We start from the raw sequence: 15,553 nt of genomic DNA, 5'->3' as shown, positions 1-15,553 counted from the left end.
GAACAACAGATTACAACCTTGCCCTATCCTGCACCATCCACATCATACCTGATATATTTAAGCCCATGGTTACAATCACTGTGTCACTTCATCTTTTTATGGCCTTCCCCTTTCTCTTTTATTCTCCCCATTTCCCAGCATGATATCTTTTTCCAAGGACTGGCCCTTCCTAACAACATGGCCAAAATATGTGAGACAAAATTTCACCATCCTTGCCTCTAAGGAGCACTTTGGGTGCACTTCTACCTAGATTTGGATATTCAGTACTCTTCTCCAACAGCACAATTCAAAAGCATTGATCATTCTTCTGTCATTTCTATTCATTGTTTCAGAAGCATAGGAAGACACTGAAAAGCCCATGCCTTGTACCAGGGACACCCTAGTCTTTAAACTGACAGTCGTTAGTACCTGGACAGCAGATTTTCCCAATGCAAAATGCCTCTTTGATTTCTTGACTTCTGTTACTGTGGATGTTGATTGTGTGAGATGAAACTGTTAGCAACTTCGATCTTCCTCCATCTATCATGATGTTTCCTGTTGGCCCAGGCGTGAGGATATTTGTTTTCTTGATGTTGAATGTAATCCACAGTGAAGGCTGTAGTCTTTGATATTCAACAGCAAGTATTTCAGGTCTTCACTTTTTGCAAGCAAGGTTGTATAACTTGCATACCAAGGTTGTTGATGAGTTTTCCTTCAATGCTGAAGCCACATTCTTCTTCACATAGTCCAGCTTCTTTAATTATTTGCTCAGCATACAGATTCATTAGGCATGGAGGAAGAATACAACCCTGATGCACAGACCCCTTTCCCAATTTTAAACTATGTGGTTTAAAATCCTGCAGTTAAATTTCCTTTGTTCTCTCAGGGCAATCACTTCTTGGTCTAGATATAGATTTCACATGAGCACAATTAAGCATTCTGGATATCCCATTCTTCTCAATATTATCCATGATTTGTTGTGATCCACAGTCAAATGTCTTTCCGGAATCAATAAAACACAATACCACTTCTGGTATTCCTTGCTTCTAGACAGAATTCATCTGACATCAACAAAGATATCCCTAGTTCTACTTCTTCTGAATCCAGCTTGAATTTCTGGCAGTTCTCTATTCATGTCCAGGCCCAGGTGTTTTTTTAATAATTTTCAGCAACATATTACCTGTATATATGCAGCCCTCAGGCCTGGTATTGATTGTGTTTGGAGCAAACATTGTTCTAAATGGTGCAGTACTTGTCTGTCAGTTTGCTGTTCTGAGATTACTTGGGGTTGCAGTGATACTGAAATCTTTGCCACGAGTGTGTCAAATTCCGAAAGGGTTTCTCATCATGGATTGGTTTTGGTGGAGCTCCCTGAATAAGTCAGACTAGAAAGCAGAATGGGCCATTTACTTTCTAAATAAAAGGCTTTGAAATCCTTATGAACACTAAACAAAGAGGAAAGTTATAGTAGTGTAGTGGTAGAGCCCAGATTGGAACTCAATTGATACAATGACTGCTGCAATGGGCTCTTGTGTGTCGGGAAGTATGAGGATGTAGCAGGACAGGACTGGGTTCAGGTCTTTCGTTCATAGGGTCACTATGAGTCTTACTCAACTCAACAGTCCAAATTTCTTAGCATAATCTAGTGAGTGTGTCCAGGGATGCATTTATTGGTTGACATGTCAGTTTGTATTCTGTCAATTCCTGGAGCCCTTTTTTTTTTTAACAATATCTTCCTGTCTCCATACCTTTTCAACATGTATGCAGAGCAGATTATCCGAGAATCTGGGCTCTATGAGGAGAATTTCAGGATTGGTGGAAGATCTATTAACAATCTGCGTTATGTAGATGACACAACCCTGCTTGCTGAAACTGAGGAGGACCTCATGCACTTGCTGCGAAAGGTCAAGGACTGCAGCCTTCAATATGGACTGAGGCTCAATGTCAAGAAGACAAAGATTCTCACCACTGGACCAATTGGCAGTGTCAGGATGGATGGCGAAGAGATTGAGATTGTTCACAGCTTCAGTTTGCTCGGCTCCACAGTCAACACTCTTGGCACCAGCAGTCAGGAAATCAAAAAGCGTATCGCGATGGGAAAGTCTGCTGTTAGGGACCTCTCTAAAGTACTCAGGAGCAACGGTGTCTCTCTGGAGACTAAGGTGCGCCTGATACAGGCCATGGTCTTTGCAATCGCTTGTTATGCATCAGAGAGTTGGACAATGACTAGGGAGGACAGAAGGAGAGTGGATGCTTTTGAGCTGCGGTGCTGGAGAAGAGTACTGAATGTACCATGGACTGCCAGGAAAACAAACAGATTCATCTTGGAGAGGATTAAACCAAGCTACTCCTTGGAGGCAAGGATTCTGGGGCTTCATCTGACATACTTTGGACATGTTGCCAGGAGGGACGGGTCCTTGGAGAGGGACATCATGCTTGGGAGGGTGGAGGAACAGCGCAGGAAGGGAAGACCCTCTATGAGATGGGTTGATTCGGTGACTGGGGTAATCGGGATGGGTGTGTCAGAGGCGGTGCGGTTGGCGCAGGATAGAGCAGGGTTTAGGGCTGTTGTGCATAGGGTCGCTATGAGTCGCAAATGACTTGACGGCACATAACAACAAAAACATCTTCAGTGCAAACTGAACTTCTTCCTTCATTAGCATTTATCCTTGATAATATGCTACTTCTTGCAATGTTTGTGAACAAATTCTTTCTGTGTATTCCTTCCATCTTCTTTTGAAGCTTCTTTTATCATTCAAGATTTTGCCCAAAGAATCCTTAAGTATTGCAACTTGAGGCTTGAATGTTCTTTCAGCTTGAGAAATGCTGCATGAGTTCTTTCCTTTTGTTTTCTAACATCAGTTTTATCTTACTCATTTCATTACAATACTTTGTTTTGTCTTCTCAAACTACTCTTTGATATCTTCGCTTCATCTCTTTATACAAGCATTATTTCCCATCCTATTGAAATTTTTTTTTCTTTTTCTTTTTAGACCGGTCAAGCGCAGTAGCCTATTGAAATTTTAAAAGTCTCTTCGGATATCTGTTTTGGTCTTTCCTTTCTAGTCTGTCTTTATAATGGTCTTTATAATGGCCCTTTCTTCATGGATAATATTCTTGATGTTTTCCCACAATTCATCTGGTTTTGGAATATTGGTGTTTGATGCATCAAATCTATCCTTGGGATGGTATTTGTATTTTGGTTCTTGTGGACTTGTTTTTATTTCCTTCGCTTTCAATTTGAACTTGCATATGAATAATTGATGATTTGATTCACATCTTCCAGCCTGGTTTTCATTGCTGATAATTAGCTTCTGCCTGGATTCTTTCTAAGATATAGTAAGTCTGATTGTGTAGACTATCAGATAAGGACCACATGTAAGTCATTGTTTGTATTTTTTAAAAAAGTATTTGCAATGAGTAAATAATTCATTTTATAAAATTTAATCATTCAATTTCCAGTCTTATTTCTGTCACCAATTCCTTATATTCCAGCTACTAGACCTTCATTGTTCCTAGCTTTTCATTCCAGTCACCAATTACTTACTATTAGTGCATCTTGATTACATATTTAATGAATTTAAAACTGCAAAGGTTGCTAAAAATCTGTTTGTTTTTCCATTTTATGCTTTAGTTGTTTGAATGTATATTTGTTTTCTGGATTTTTTTCTCCTTTTTCTGTAATTTTTAATTTTATACTGGTTTACTTACCAAATTCATAGACATTGTTTTTCACACTAGTCTTTCCCCTTTCCTTTACCTACCCCTCTCTCCACTCATCAAATTGTATGACTTTATGATTAAATCTCCCCTCTCCTGCCCATTCTCATACCTCTGCTCCCCCTCCCCTCCTTGGATCTTTGTACTGGTTCTACAGCAATAGTCTTATACAGTGTTTGTCTTACGAGACTGAGTTAGTTCACTTAACATAATGCTCTTCAGTCCCTCCCAAGTTAGGTAGTAATTTACAAAATTATCGCTTCTGCATACTGCATAGCATTCCATTGTGTGAATGTACCTTAATTTCTCAATCTATTCCATTGTGGTTGGTCATTTAGGCTGTTTCCATGTTTTTGTTATGGTGAATGTTGCTGCCATCTATGAACATTGGCGCACAGGCCTCTGTGCCTCAGTTCTCATTTTCTTGGGGTATATTCCAAACAGTGGAATAGCTTGGTCATATGGAATTTCTATGTTCATCTTTCTGAGGAAATGCCAAACTTCCCTCTAGAGTGGTACCATTTTACAGTCCCAGCAACAATGTATAGAAATTCCCATCTTGCCACATCCTCTCCAACATTTATTACTTGCTGTCTTGTTAAACCTTGCCACTGCTACTGGGATTAGATAGTATTTCATTGTGGTTTTGATATGTATCACTCCCATTTCCAGTTATTTTGAACATTTCTTCATGTGTCTGTTGGCCATCTGAATGTCCTTTCCTGTGATTATGTGTATATTTGAATACCAATTGTATTAACAGATCTTCCTTGTATGTTTATAGATAATATCACCCTCTCACTCTCTGCATTATACTTCAGGATTGACTGAAAATGTTCTCTCTCTCTCACTCTCTTTTTTTTTTAGTTATCTATCCGAGAAGATTTTATTTTATTGGTTCAACTACCTGTATATAGAATGTCTCATTGTTGTTGTTATTAGGTGCGGTAAAATTGTGTATCTCTGTGAGCATCAGACCTGAACCCTGTCCTGCACTATTCTCACACTTTCTGACACATTAGAGACCTTTGCAGCAGTCACGGAGTCAATCCACCTGGTTGAGAGTCTTCCCGTCCTTCTCTGACCTCTCTCTACCTTTTCGAGCATCATGTACCTCTCTAAGGAATGTGAGGCTAAGTTTTATCATCGTTGTCTCCAAAGAGCACTCTGGATGCATTTTCTCTAAGACACATTTTTTTCTTTTGGCAATCCATGGAATGGTCAGCACTCTTCTCCAACATCACAGCTCAAAGGTATCAATTCTTCTTCTGGCATCCTTATTCATTGTCCAGATCTCAGATGCATAGTAAGTGATTGGAAAGACCATGGCCTGAATCAAACATACCTAAGTCCACAAACTGACATCATTACTCTTCAATAATTTGGAGACATTCCTAACTGCAGATTTGCCCAGTGCAAATACTTCACCTAATCTCCTGACTGCTGGTACAAAGGGTATTGATTGTGGGTCCAAGTAAAATAAAGTCATTGGCAGTTTCAATCTTTTCTCTATCATGATATTACCTACACATTCAGTGGTAAGAATTTTTGTTTTCTTGATGTTGAAAACAAATCTTTGTCTTCTTTTTTTCAAATGTTGTTGTCTCTTTTGGCTAGCTCTGGTGGCCTAGTGGCAAGAAGCTGCACTGCAATCCTAGAAGTATGCAGTTCGAATCCACCAGATGCTCTGCTGGAGGAGGAAAAATCTCCTCCTGTACCAGTCAGATCGGATTTGATGGTACACACACAAAAAACAATAAAAAAATAAAAATAAAATAAAATTTTTTAAAATGTTGTCTTTTTTGTTTACCAATTTTTAAAAAAATCTGTTTTCTTATGCAATCCATACTGAAGGCTGTATTCTTTGATCTTCTGCAACAAGTGCTTCATGTCCTCCTCATTCCCAATATAGAATATCTCTGTACTACCCACATTATTTTAATGTAGATAAAAGGGATTTTTTCTTTATTTGTGTGTGTTTTATGCAATCATTCAATTCTTAAAAGAATCATAATTTTTTTCTTTTAAAATTATTTTATATACTGTATTGTGATTTAACAAAAGTTTACAGAAAAGTTGGATTTATTTGCTGTTGCTCATTTTCTTCTCTCTCCAAGTTAACTTTCTTTCTTTTCATTCATGTTTCACATTTTCCTCCCCACTTCTCCCTTTCCCCTCTTCTAGTCCACTTTGCAGTGCACCTCTTGTTCCACATTATTGTCATACAAATAATGCCTAATCATATATTCTTTTTAAACAGTCCTTTCCCTCCCCTGTTCCAATGTGGTGTTATCTGTCCACTTTTCCTGTTCTTTCTCCAACCCCCCATGTCAATCCTGTTCCATAACAGTGGTATTATATAGTATTTGTCCTTTTGTGACTGAGATATTTCATGCAGCATCATTTGCTCCAGGCTCTCCTGTGTTGTGTAATGTTTTATGACTTCATTGTTTTTCAGTGCTACATAGTATTCCATTGTGTGAATGCATCATAGTTTTTCTATCCATTAGTTCCTTGAGGGGCTCTTGGGTTGGTTCCATCTTTTTGCTATTGTGACTAATGCAGGAATAAACATGAGTATGCATACATTCATTTGAGTGGTGACTGTGGTCTCTATGGTGTATTCCCAATAGTGGAATTGCTGGGTCAAATGGTATTTCTATTCCCATTTTTTTATGAGATACTAGACTGCCTTCTGTAGTAGTTGCAATATTTCACACTCCCACTAGCGGTGAATAAGAATTCTATTCTAACCTCAAAACAACTATTAGATATCATCTCACCCCAGTAAGAATAGCAAAATTTAACGGAACAGCAAACATCAAATGCTGGTGAGACTGCAGAGAAACTGGAACCCTTATTCACTGTTGGTGGGAGTGTGAAGTTGTGCAACCACTATGGAAGGCTCTATGGCACTTTCTCAAAAAGTTGCAAATAGAAATACCATTTGACCCAGAAATTCCACTAATGGAAGTATACCCTAAAGAAATCATAACCGCCACCTAAGCAGATATATGCATACCCATGCTTATTGTGACTGTTCACAATAGCAAAGAGTTGGAAACAACCCAAGTGCCCATCAACAAACGAATGGGTAGAGACGCTGTGGTATAGCCACACAATGGAATACTATGCTGCATTGAAAAACAAGAAACCCATGGAATATTGTACAAAATGGGTGACCCTGGAAGACATTATGCTGAGTGAAACATCTCAGTCACAAAAAGACAAATATTGCATAGGGCCACTATTGTAAAGTGGGACTGACAGCAGTGTTGAGGGAAGACAGAGAAAAAGGGGATAAATAATGTACACTGCATTAAAACAGGTGAAGGAGAGAACTGTTTAAAAGGGATATATGATTAGGTATTATTGTCATGACAGGAGTCTAGAATGAAGGCTGCACAGTGGAGTGGACTTGGAGGGAGGGGCTATATAACAATGAAAGAATTTTTCTCTTACTTTTCAAAGAGAAGAGCAAATTTGGGGAGGGGAGGGAGTGAGCAGGGAGAAAAGTGCAACAATGAATGAATGGAAACCCTAAGTCCTTGTAAACGTTCATTAAAATTAATTTTAAAAATTTAAAAAAATAAAGAATTCTAACCTCACCTCAACCTTGCATTTGTTGTTTGCTGTTGTAAATGTTCTTTTTTACTATGATTGTAATACTGTTCTTCCTCAATTTGTCATTCCTGGAACAATAGATCATATTATTGGTTCAAAGTTGCCAATAACAGTCTATGTCAGCTCATTAATGTCTAGAACGTCAATCTTTATGCATTCCATTTCATTTTCATAACTCAATTTTCACAGATTCATGCTTCATACATTCCATATCACAATTTTTAATGCTTTCTCATAGCTATTTCTACTCATTTTTAGTGTCTTCTAATCTGAGAAGCTCTACTTGCAGTACTATATCCTGAAATATTCCTCTGTTATTCACAGGGTTTTCAAAAACCTGAAGAGTCAATACAACTTCTTAGTCTGTAACAATCTGGAAGCTCCACTGAAATCTGTCCACCAATGTGATATATTTTATTGTTTGTTTGTTTGTTTTGTTTTTCTTGTTGTGTACCCTCCAGTCAAATCTGACTGGCACAGGAGGAGATTGCCTCTCCTTCTCCAGCAGAGTATCTGGTGGATTCAAAGAGCATGCCTTTGGGATTGCAGTGAAGGGACATACTTGATATACTTGTGGCATAGCTCCCCAAATCACAGAAACCTGTAAGTCATTCCAGTACAGTAAACTGACAGACAAGTGTTCTGCTCATAAAAGCAAACTATAAACAAGCAAGCATATACATAAGCTATAAAATAAGCAGCAACATGCAAATAATGCCCTCTACACAGCAAATCGACAGATAAGGACTGTACCTGTAAGAGTAAATCATAAACCAGCAAATACACAAATATTGTCAAATAAACACGCACGCTATGTGAAAGATGTGTCAGGGATTGAGCACCAAGCCTAAGGTAGAGTTTCTGCAGGCCTCAGAGGACCCTTGGCTAATCTGCCTGCCTAAAGATGGTGCTTGCCAGACAGGTTGTATTAATTTATTCTCCTGCCAATATAACCTTTGAGAAGCACTGTTGTTGACTTTAGCTGGAACTCTGAAGAAGTCATTTTGCTTTGTGAGAATGTAAAACTTACATAGAATAGAATTATATGGAGAACATTTATGCATAATTAAACAAAACAAAAACACTGAAGTTGAAAGAAGCAATAAAACCTTGGGATAAATTATAATCTAATTTTATTACATATGATAAAATGTTTGGCACAGGATAGAACAGGGTTTAGGGCTGTTGTACATAGGATCACTATGAGTTGCAAACGACTCGAAGGCACATAACAACAACAACATAGAGCATTGCTTATAAAATATAAACTACAAAAGTTTTTAAGGAAGTCTTATAAATGATCTTTAAAGATTTCCAGGTACAAAGAAATTTGAGTGATAAGTAAGAAAAGAAGTAGGAAGTAAATCAGAATGTCTTTCAATTCATTTCTAAGAAAAGGAGGGAAAGAAGAAAAAAGATGAAATGAGAGACTAGAACATAATTAATTAATGCCCAAATGATTCTAACTCATAGTGACCTCACTGAACAGTTTAGATCTGCAAAGACTGGAGAGTTTAGAAGATTCTAAATCTTTACAGAAAAAGCTGCCTCACTTCTCTCCAAGCACTTAAACACCATACCATAAGAGCTTCTAAAGAACAAACAGTATAGAGGTTTAAGAATCCTATGAGAACAAAAACTATATTAGGATAAATGCCTTATGTTCTAGTCTGCATGTGGGGAGATGAACTGAAGTCAACTGCAGACTGCAATTACTGCTTAAACCGAACCTGATATGGGAAAGACAAAACACAGTGGGGGAAGCTGATGGTGGTGCTCAGGGACAACCACCAGAGCCTGTGTCTTCAGAGCCCGTATGTAACCTAAGTGCCTACGGGGCTCGCCTGGGCCTTCATGGCTATCAGATGGGCCTGAGACCCATTGTGCTGGTTGTTAGACATCCAAAGTCCCAGCAAGCCTGCTGCTAACTCCTGAGGGCAAGCATTTCAGAATGTTTCTCCGCCTCCCGTCTCCACCTCTGCTCTGCAACTGTCCATATGGTTCCTTACTCCTATTTCAACAACTCCTTCACTCACACAAAACATTAATGCACTCAGCCCTGCTCAAGATGGCAGGGGTCATACTGAGGGGTTACCACTCTTATACTACAAACCACTTACAGTTACATTTTAAGCTTTCTTATTCCTAAAAATGCCTTCTGATCACTCCCCTCCTGGAGGTTTCTTACTGGTCTTTATCTCATGCAGAGCCCTCATCCCAACAATCTCCTAGCCTACCCCTTCTTCCCAATTCTCTACTTTCTGCAGAGCACCTCACCTGCTCCAAAGAAAAATTACTTGATCTGCAAGTGTGACCTTTTAGCCTTTTTCCCCCCTTAAATTAATAGAATTTTATTACAAGAATCAGATGCACAGGACTTGTCCAGCCTCGTTTCTGTAGTTGGAAAACTCCTAGCCATCACTCATCAGCCTGCTGAACAGTTTCTTTTTGGAGACATATATACCATCCAACAATTTTCGGATAGCTTTGTTTTTAACTGTTGTCACTTGCTCAATTTGATACAAGCTCGATGTCATTTCCTTCAAGAATTAACTCATCTTTCTGGGCTTAAGATACTGAACAAGCAACACCTGGTCTCATTCAAATTCTTCGAATGTATTTTTCACCCAAGAAGTTTTTAATTTTGACCAGAGATCCACTCTGTTGAATCACAACATTGATGGGGAAATGACCATACACAGACCTCATCTTGGAAAAAAGCCCAGCGTAACACCCTTTATCGTGTTCTGTACGTGGCTACAGATGGTGCAAACAGTAGCCAGTTACTTCCTGTTTCCCCACAATTTGTCAACAGGAAGCCTCTTCTTTTTCTTTCCAAGGAGACTGAGCTCTACATTGATGTGATTGCAAGGTTCCCCGTGGGCCTTTCACGATAACTGTGGTCCTTCAGAGTAATGTCGACATTCTCTGCAATGTCAGCAGTCTGGTTGCTGAGAAGATCTTTTAGCCTTTTGAGTTGCTTGAACATTGTGGTTATTGTGCCATCGATCAAACTGCAACTCATATGAACAACACCTATGAACTTTGTCCTATCCTGAGCCAACCTCATCATCGTTGACACGCCTCACCCCATTGCCACAGTCACTATGTCAATCCATCTCATCCAGAGTCTTTCTCTCCTGCACTGTCCCTTCTCCCTTCCAAGAATTGTCTTTCCGCAAGTCTTGGGTCCTCCTGACAATATGCCCAAAGTGTGTGAGATGGAGTTTCAAAATCTCTGCCTCCTGACCCAGCAATTCCACTACTGGGAATATAACCCAAAAAGATCATAATTGACATCCAAGCAGATATATGCACACCCATGTTTATCGCAGCTTTGTTCACAGTAGCAAGGAGCTGGAAACAACCTAAGTGACCACCAACAAACGAATGGACAGAGAAGCTGTGGTATATTCACACAATGGAATACTACACTGCATTGAAATACAATATTATTCAAAATGAGTGACCCTGGAGGACATTATGCTGAGTGAAGTATCTCAGTCACAAAAGGACAAATACTGCATGGTGCCACTACTGTAAAACAGGACTGAACTCGGGGTTGGGGGGGAGACTGAGAAAGTTGGGTTCAATAACATACTGCATTGAAACAGATGAGGGAGAAAGCTGTTTAAAAGGGATATGTGATTAGGTATTTTTGTCATGACAGGTGTCCAGAGTGAAGGCTGCACAGTGGAGTGGACTTGGGGGAAGGGATTGTAAAACAATGAAAGAATTTTTCTTTTACTTTTCCAAGAGGGTATTGTACTATGGGGGAGGGTTGGGAGGGGAGAAAAGTGCAACAGTGAATGAATGGAAACGCCAAGTCTCTGTAAATTTTCACTGAAATTAATAATAATTAAAAAAAAATCTCTGCCTCCAAGGACATTCTTGTTTCTACCCTCTCCATGACAGACCTGTTTGTTCTCTTAGCAGTCCATGGCATGCAAGTTCAATACCCTTCTCCAGTACAAGAGTACAAAAGCATTGATTCTCCTTCTGTCATCCTTAGTTATTGTTCAGCTCTCAGATGGATAGCAAGCAATTGTCTTAGTCTCTAGACTGACCTCATCACTCTTTAGCACTTGGGTAAGTCCTTAACAGCAGATTTTCCCTAGGCAATTTATTTTTTTATTTCCTGCTAGTACCAAAGGTGCTGATTGTGGATCCATGAAAGATTAGATCAATAACAACTTCAATCTTTTCTCCATCTAACATAATGCTGGCCTGGTGGTGAGGATTTTTGTTTTCTTAATGTTGAGATGCAATTAGCATTGAAGGCTATTGTCCTTGACCTTCTGCAGTAAACACTTTAAAATGCTCCTCAGTTTCAACAAGTAAAGTTGTGTCAGCTGTCTAACGAGATTGCTGATGGATCTTCCTTCAATCCTGATGCTACATTCTTCTTCATAAAGTCTAGTCTCCTGAATGATCTGTTAAGCATATAAATTAAAAAGGTATGGAGAAAGGATACAGCCCTGATGCACTGCTTTTTTTATTTTAACTATGCAGTGTTCTCTTCCTCTGGATGTGGTCTGGGTATAGTTTTCACATGAGCACAATAAAGTCTTCTGAGATTCCTATTCTTCTCAATGTTGGTCTCAATTTGCTGTAAGCCAAGTGCCTTTGCATAGTCAATAAAACACAGACATATCTCTGGTATCCTCTGCTTTCAGTGAAGATCCATCTGACATTAGCAATGATATCTCTAGTACTATGATTTCTTCTAAAATATGCCTTCTGAAGGCTCACTTTTCACCTTAGGGGCTTATCATGGTATTTCCTGGAACAGACACAGCTCTTAGCCCAGAAAGATCTAATCACTCTAGTAGCCTAGTGGGTAAGTAGTTGTGAGGACAATCCAAAAGCAGGTGGTTCTAATCCACCAGCTGCTCCACTAGAGAAAGATGGGTAATCTCCTCCCATGTGATTTCCAGCCTCTGAAAGCCCGCTGAAGGTTCACAAGAGAGGGATCCCACTCCAAAGCCCAGAACAACAAACACCACATCACATCTAATCACTGGAAGATACTTAAAAAGATGAGCAAATCCAGCAATCTGCCTTCAGTAGGTAATGGAAAGTCAAAGACATTATATTCATTATCTCAAATTGATATGGTAAAGACTAGGATGCAAGTTTCTTATTTCTTTTTTTTTAAGTTTCTTATTTCTAAATCTGTGTTTCTTTTAATCAAATTTATGTTTACCGCAGGATTATGGCAACTTTTTTGTTCCTAACAGGAGTTACTAAGTTACTTTCAGAGAACCTGTTTTGTTCTCTTATCAAAAGCGGAAACTTTGTACCTTTTGTTTGGGGCAACAGTTTTTAGCAGTAACTGACTTAAAAGAGTTCAAAATTCAGGGAGCTCTGGTGGCCTAGTAGCAAGAAGCTGAACTGCAATACCAGAGGTATGTGGTTCAAATCCACCAGATGCTCTGCTGGAGAAGGAGGGGCAATCTCCTCCTGTACCAGTCAGATCCAATTTGACGGTACACACACAAAGAAATAATAAAATTGGGGTCGGGGAGGGGATTGTGTACAAATGAAGGAGTTTGTCTTTTGCTTTTCAAGGAGAGGAGCGAACTCGGGGTGGGGTGGGTGGGGAGAAAAGTGCAACACTGAATGGAATTCCAAAATCTCTGTAGATGTTCATTGAAATTAATAATAATAATAAATTAAAAAAATTTTAAAAAGAGTTCCAAATTCTTTATATATATAATTTTAGTAATTTTCTTATTTGACAAAGTAAATACATAGAAAGAAAAGAGTACTAGAGGAATGTCTGTGTTTCATGACTATGTAAAGGCATTTGACTATGTTGATCACAACAAATTGTGGTTAACCTTCAGGAGAATGGGAATCCCAGAACACTTGATTGTGCTTCTGTGAAAACTATACTTGGATCTTGAAGCAGTCCTCAGAACAGAGCAGGGAAACAATGCATGGTTCAAAATCAGGAAAGGAGTGTGTCAGGTATGCATCCTATCTCCATACCTTTTCAATCTATATGCAGAACAGATAATCCAAGAGACTGGGCTCTTTGAGGAGAAATGTGGCTTCAGGATTGGAGAAAGACTAATAAGTTAAGCAGATGACACAACTTTGCTTGCTGAAACTGAGGACAACCTGAAGCGCTTGCTGCAGAAAGTCAAGGATTATAGTCTTGAATATTGATTGAAACTCAACATCAAGAAAACAAAGATTCTCACCACTGGGCCAACCGGCAGCATCATGATGGATGGTGAAGAGACTGAGACTGTTAACAGCTTCAGTTTGGTTGGCCTCACAATCAACACTCTTGGCACTAGCAGTCAGGAAATCAAAAGACAAATAGCATTGGGAAAATCTGCTGTCAGAGACCTCTCCAGAGGATGGGAAAGCAATGATGTTAGTCTAGAGAATAAGGTGTACCTAATCCAGATCATGGTCTTCACAATTAATTACTTGCTATGCTTTAGACAAATAGACAATAACTGAGAATGACAGAAGAAGCAGCGAAGCCTTTGAGTTGTGATCCTGGAGAAGAGTCATGAACATACCATGGACTGCCAAGAAAACAATTACGTCTGTCTTGGAGAGGATGAAATCAAGTTTCTCCTTGGAGCCTGAGATTTTGAAACTCCATCTCACATACTTTGGGCACATGGCCAGGAGAGACTGGTCCTTGTAAAAGGACATCATTCTTAGAAGGATGGAGGGAGAAGAAGACCCCAGGTGAGATGGATTGATACAGTAACTGGGGCAATGGGGGTTGGTGTGTCAGAATCAGTGAAACTGGCTCAGAATAGGGCAGGCTTCAGAGCTGCTGTACCTAGGGTCGCCATGGGTTTCAGGCAATTTGATGGCACATAACAACAACTATATATATGTATCTGTTGTTGTTGTTAAGTGCCGTCGAGTCAGAGGCGACTCATAGCGACCCTATGAACAAAAGTCTTGGAAGTCTTGGGCACTGGTATAACTTTCATCCTTTCTCTAGGTTCATAGGGTTTCCAGAGGCAAGGTATTCCAGAGGTAAGCTATTATGGAAGTGGATACCACTCCTGCACTGTCCACCATGGGTAACCATTATCGCATTTGACTCATCAGTGTCACAGGGTTTGGCTTCACAGCAACCACGAGTTACCTCTGTACAGCAAATAGACATACCGGGGTTATACGACCTAGAAAAATGTTTCACCAAAAACAAGTAAAGGCAGGTCTGAGGGCTGCGGATTAGAGCCACCCACCTTTGGCTTGGGAGCATGACTTTCTGTCTGCTAGGCCAACTGATCTCTCTCTATACTGTCATTGTTTTCATTGCTGTTGTTGCTATTGTTGTTGTTAAGTGCTGTCAAGTCAGAGCCGACTCATAGTGACCCTATAAACGAAAGACCTGGGCACCGGTATAACTTTCGTCCTTTCTCTAGGTTCATAGGGTTTCCAGAGGCAAGCTATTTTGGAAGCAGATGTCACTCCTGCTTCCAAGCTTGTTTTAATCTGGGAGCTCCACCAAACACTGTCCACCATGGGTAACCATTTTTGCATTTGACACACCAGTGTCACAGTGGTCAGCTTCACAGCAAACCCGAGTTACCTCTGTATAGCAAGTGGACAGACAGGGTTATAAGACCTAGAAAAATGTTTCACCAAAAACAAGTAAAGGCAGGCCTGAGGGACCTAAAGGATTTTAAGCCATCCCCTAGGGCAGGCTCCACCCTTTATTTACCCTTACTCTAAGACCCAGGACCACCCACTCACTTTAGAAGGGCAAAAAGAACAGTGACACACAAGGAAAAGGACCCCAGGAACTTCCCTTGCCTGACTGCCACCAAGAGGAGCCGCCATCGAGATGCCAGCCATCCCTCCGGTTACCCAGCCAACTTCCAGAGTGGAGGAAGCCTCAGGAAGGATTTTAAGCTCCTCCCCCCAGCAGCCTCCAACCTTTATTTACCCTTACTCTAAGGCCCTTACTCTAAGGTTGTGGAGGAAATAAAAAGAACAAAACAGCCCACACCTGACCTTCAACCAAAACAAGAGGAACTCACTTCTCACTTTTCACAATCCAAAGGGCTTCACATATGAGCCTCCAAAGGAAAACACAAATATATATATAAAATGTTGTTATTGTTGTTATGTGCCGTCGATTCGTTTTCGACTCATAGCGACCCTATGCACAACAGCCCTAAACCCTGCTCTATCCTGCGCCAACCGCACTGCCTCTGACACACCCATCCCGATTACCCCAGTC

General features: G+C 40.0%; 1 pseudogene; it reads right to left on the bottom strand.

Annotated features, from left to right (window-relative positions):
• Nucleotides 1-9,741: 9,741 nt before the first annotated feature.
• LOC102845246 lies at nucleotides 9,742-10,312 on the bottom strand (annotated as a pseudogene).
• Between the last annotated feature and the right edge of the window lie 5,241 nt (nucleotides 10,313-15,553).

This window comes from Elephantulus edwardii, unplaced genomic scaffold (assembly GCF_000299155.1).
Source record: "Elephantulus edwardii isolate Elephantulus edwardi_28Jun2011 unplaced genomic scaffold, EleEdw1.0 scaffold00031, whole genome shotgun sequence".
Classification (NCBI taxonomy): Eukaryota; Metazoa; Chordata; class Mammalia; order Macroscelidea; family Macroscelididae; genus Elephantulus; species Elephantulus edwardii.
This window is presented reverse-complemented; position numbering and strand designations above follow the sequence as displayed.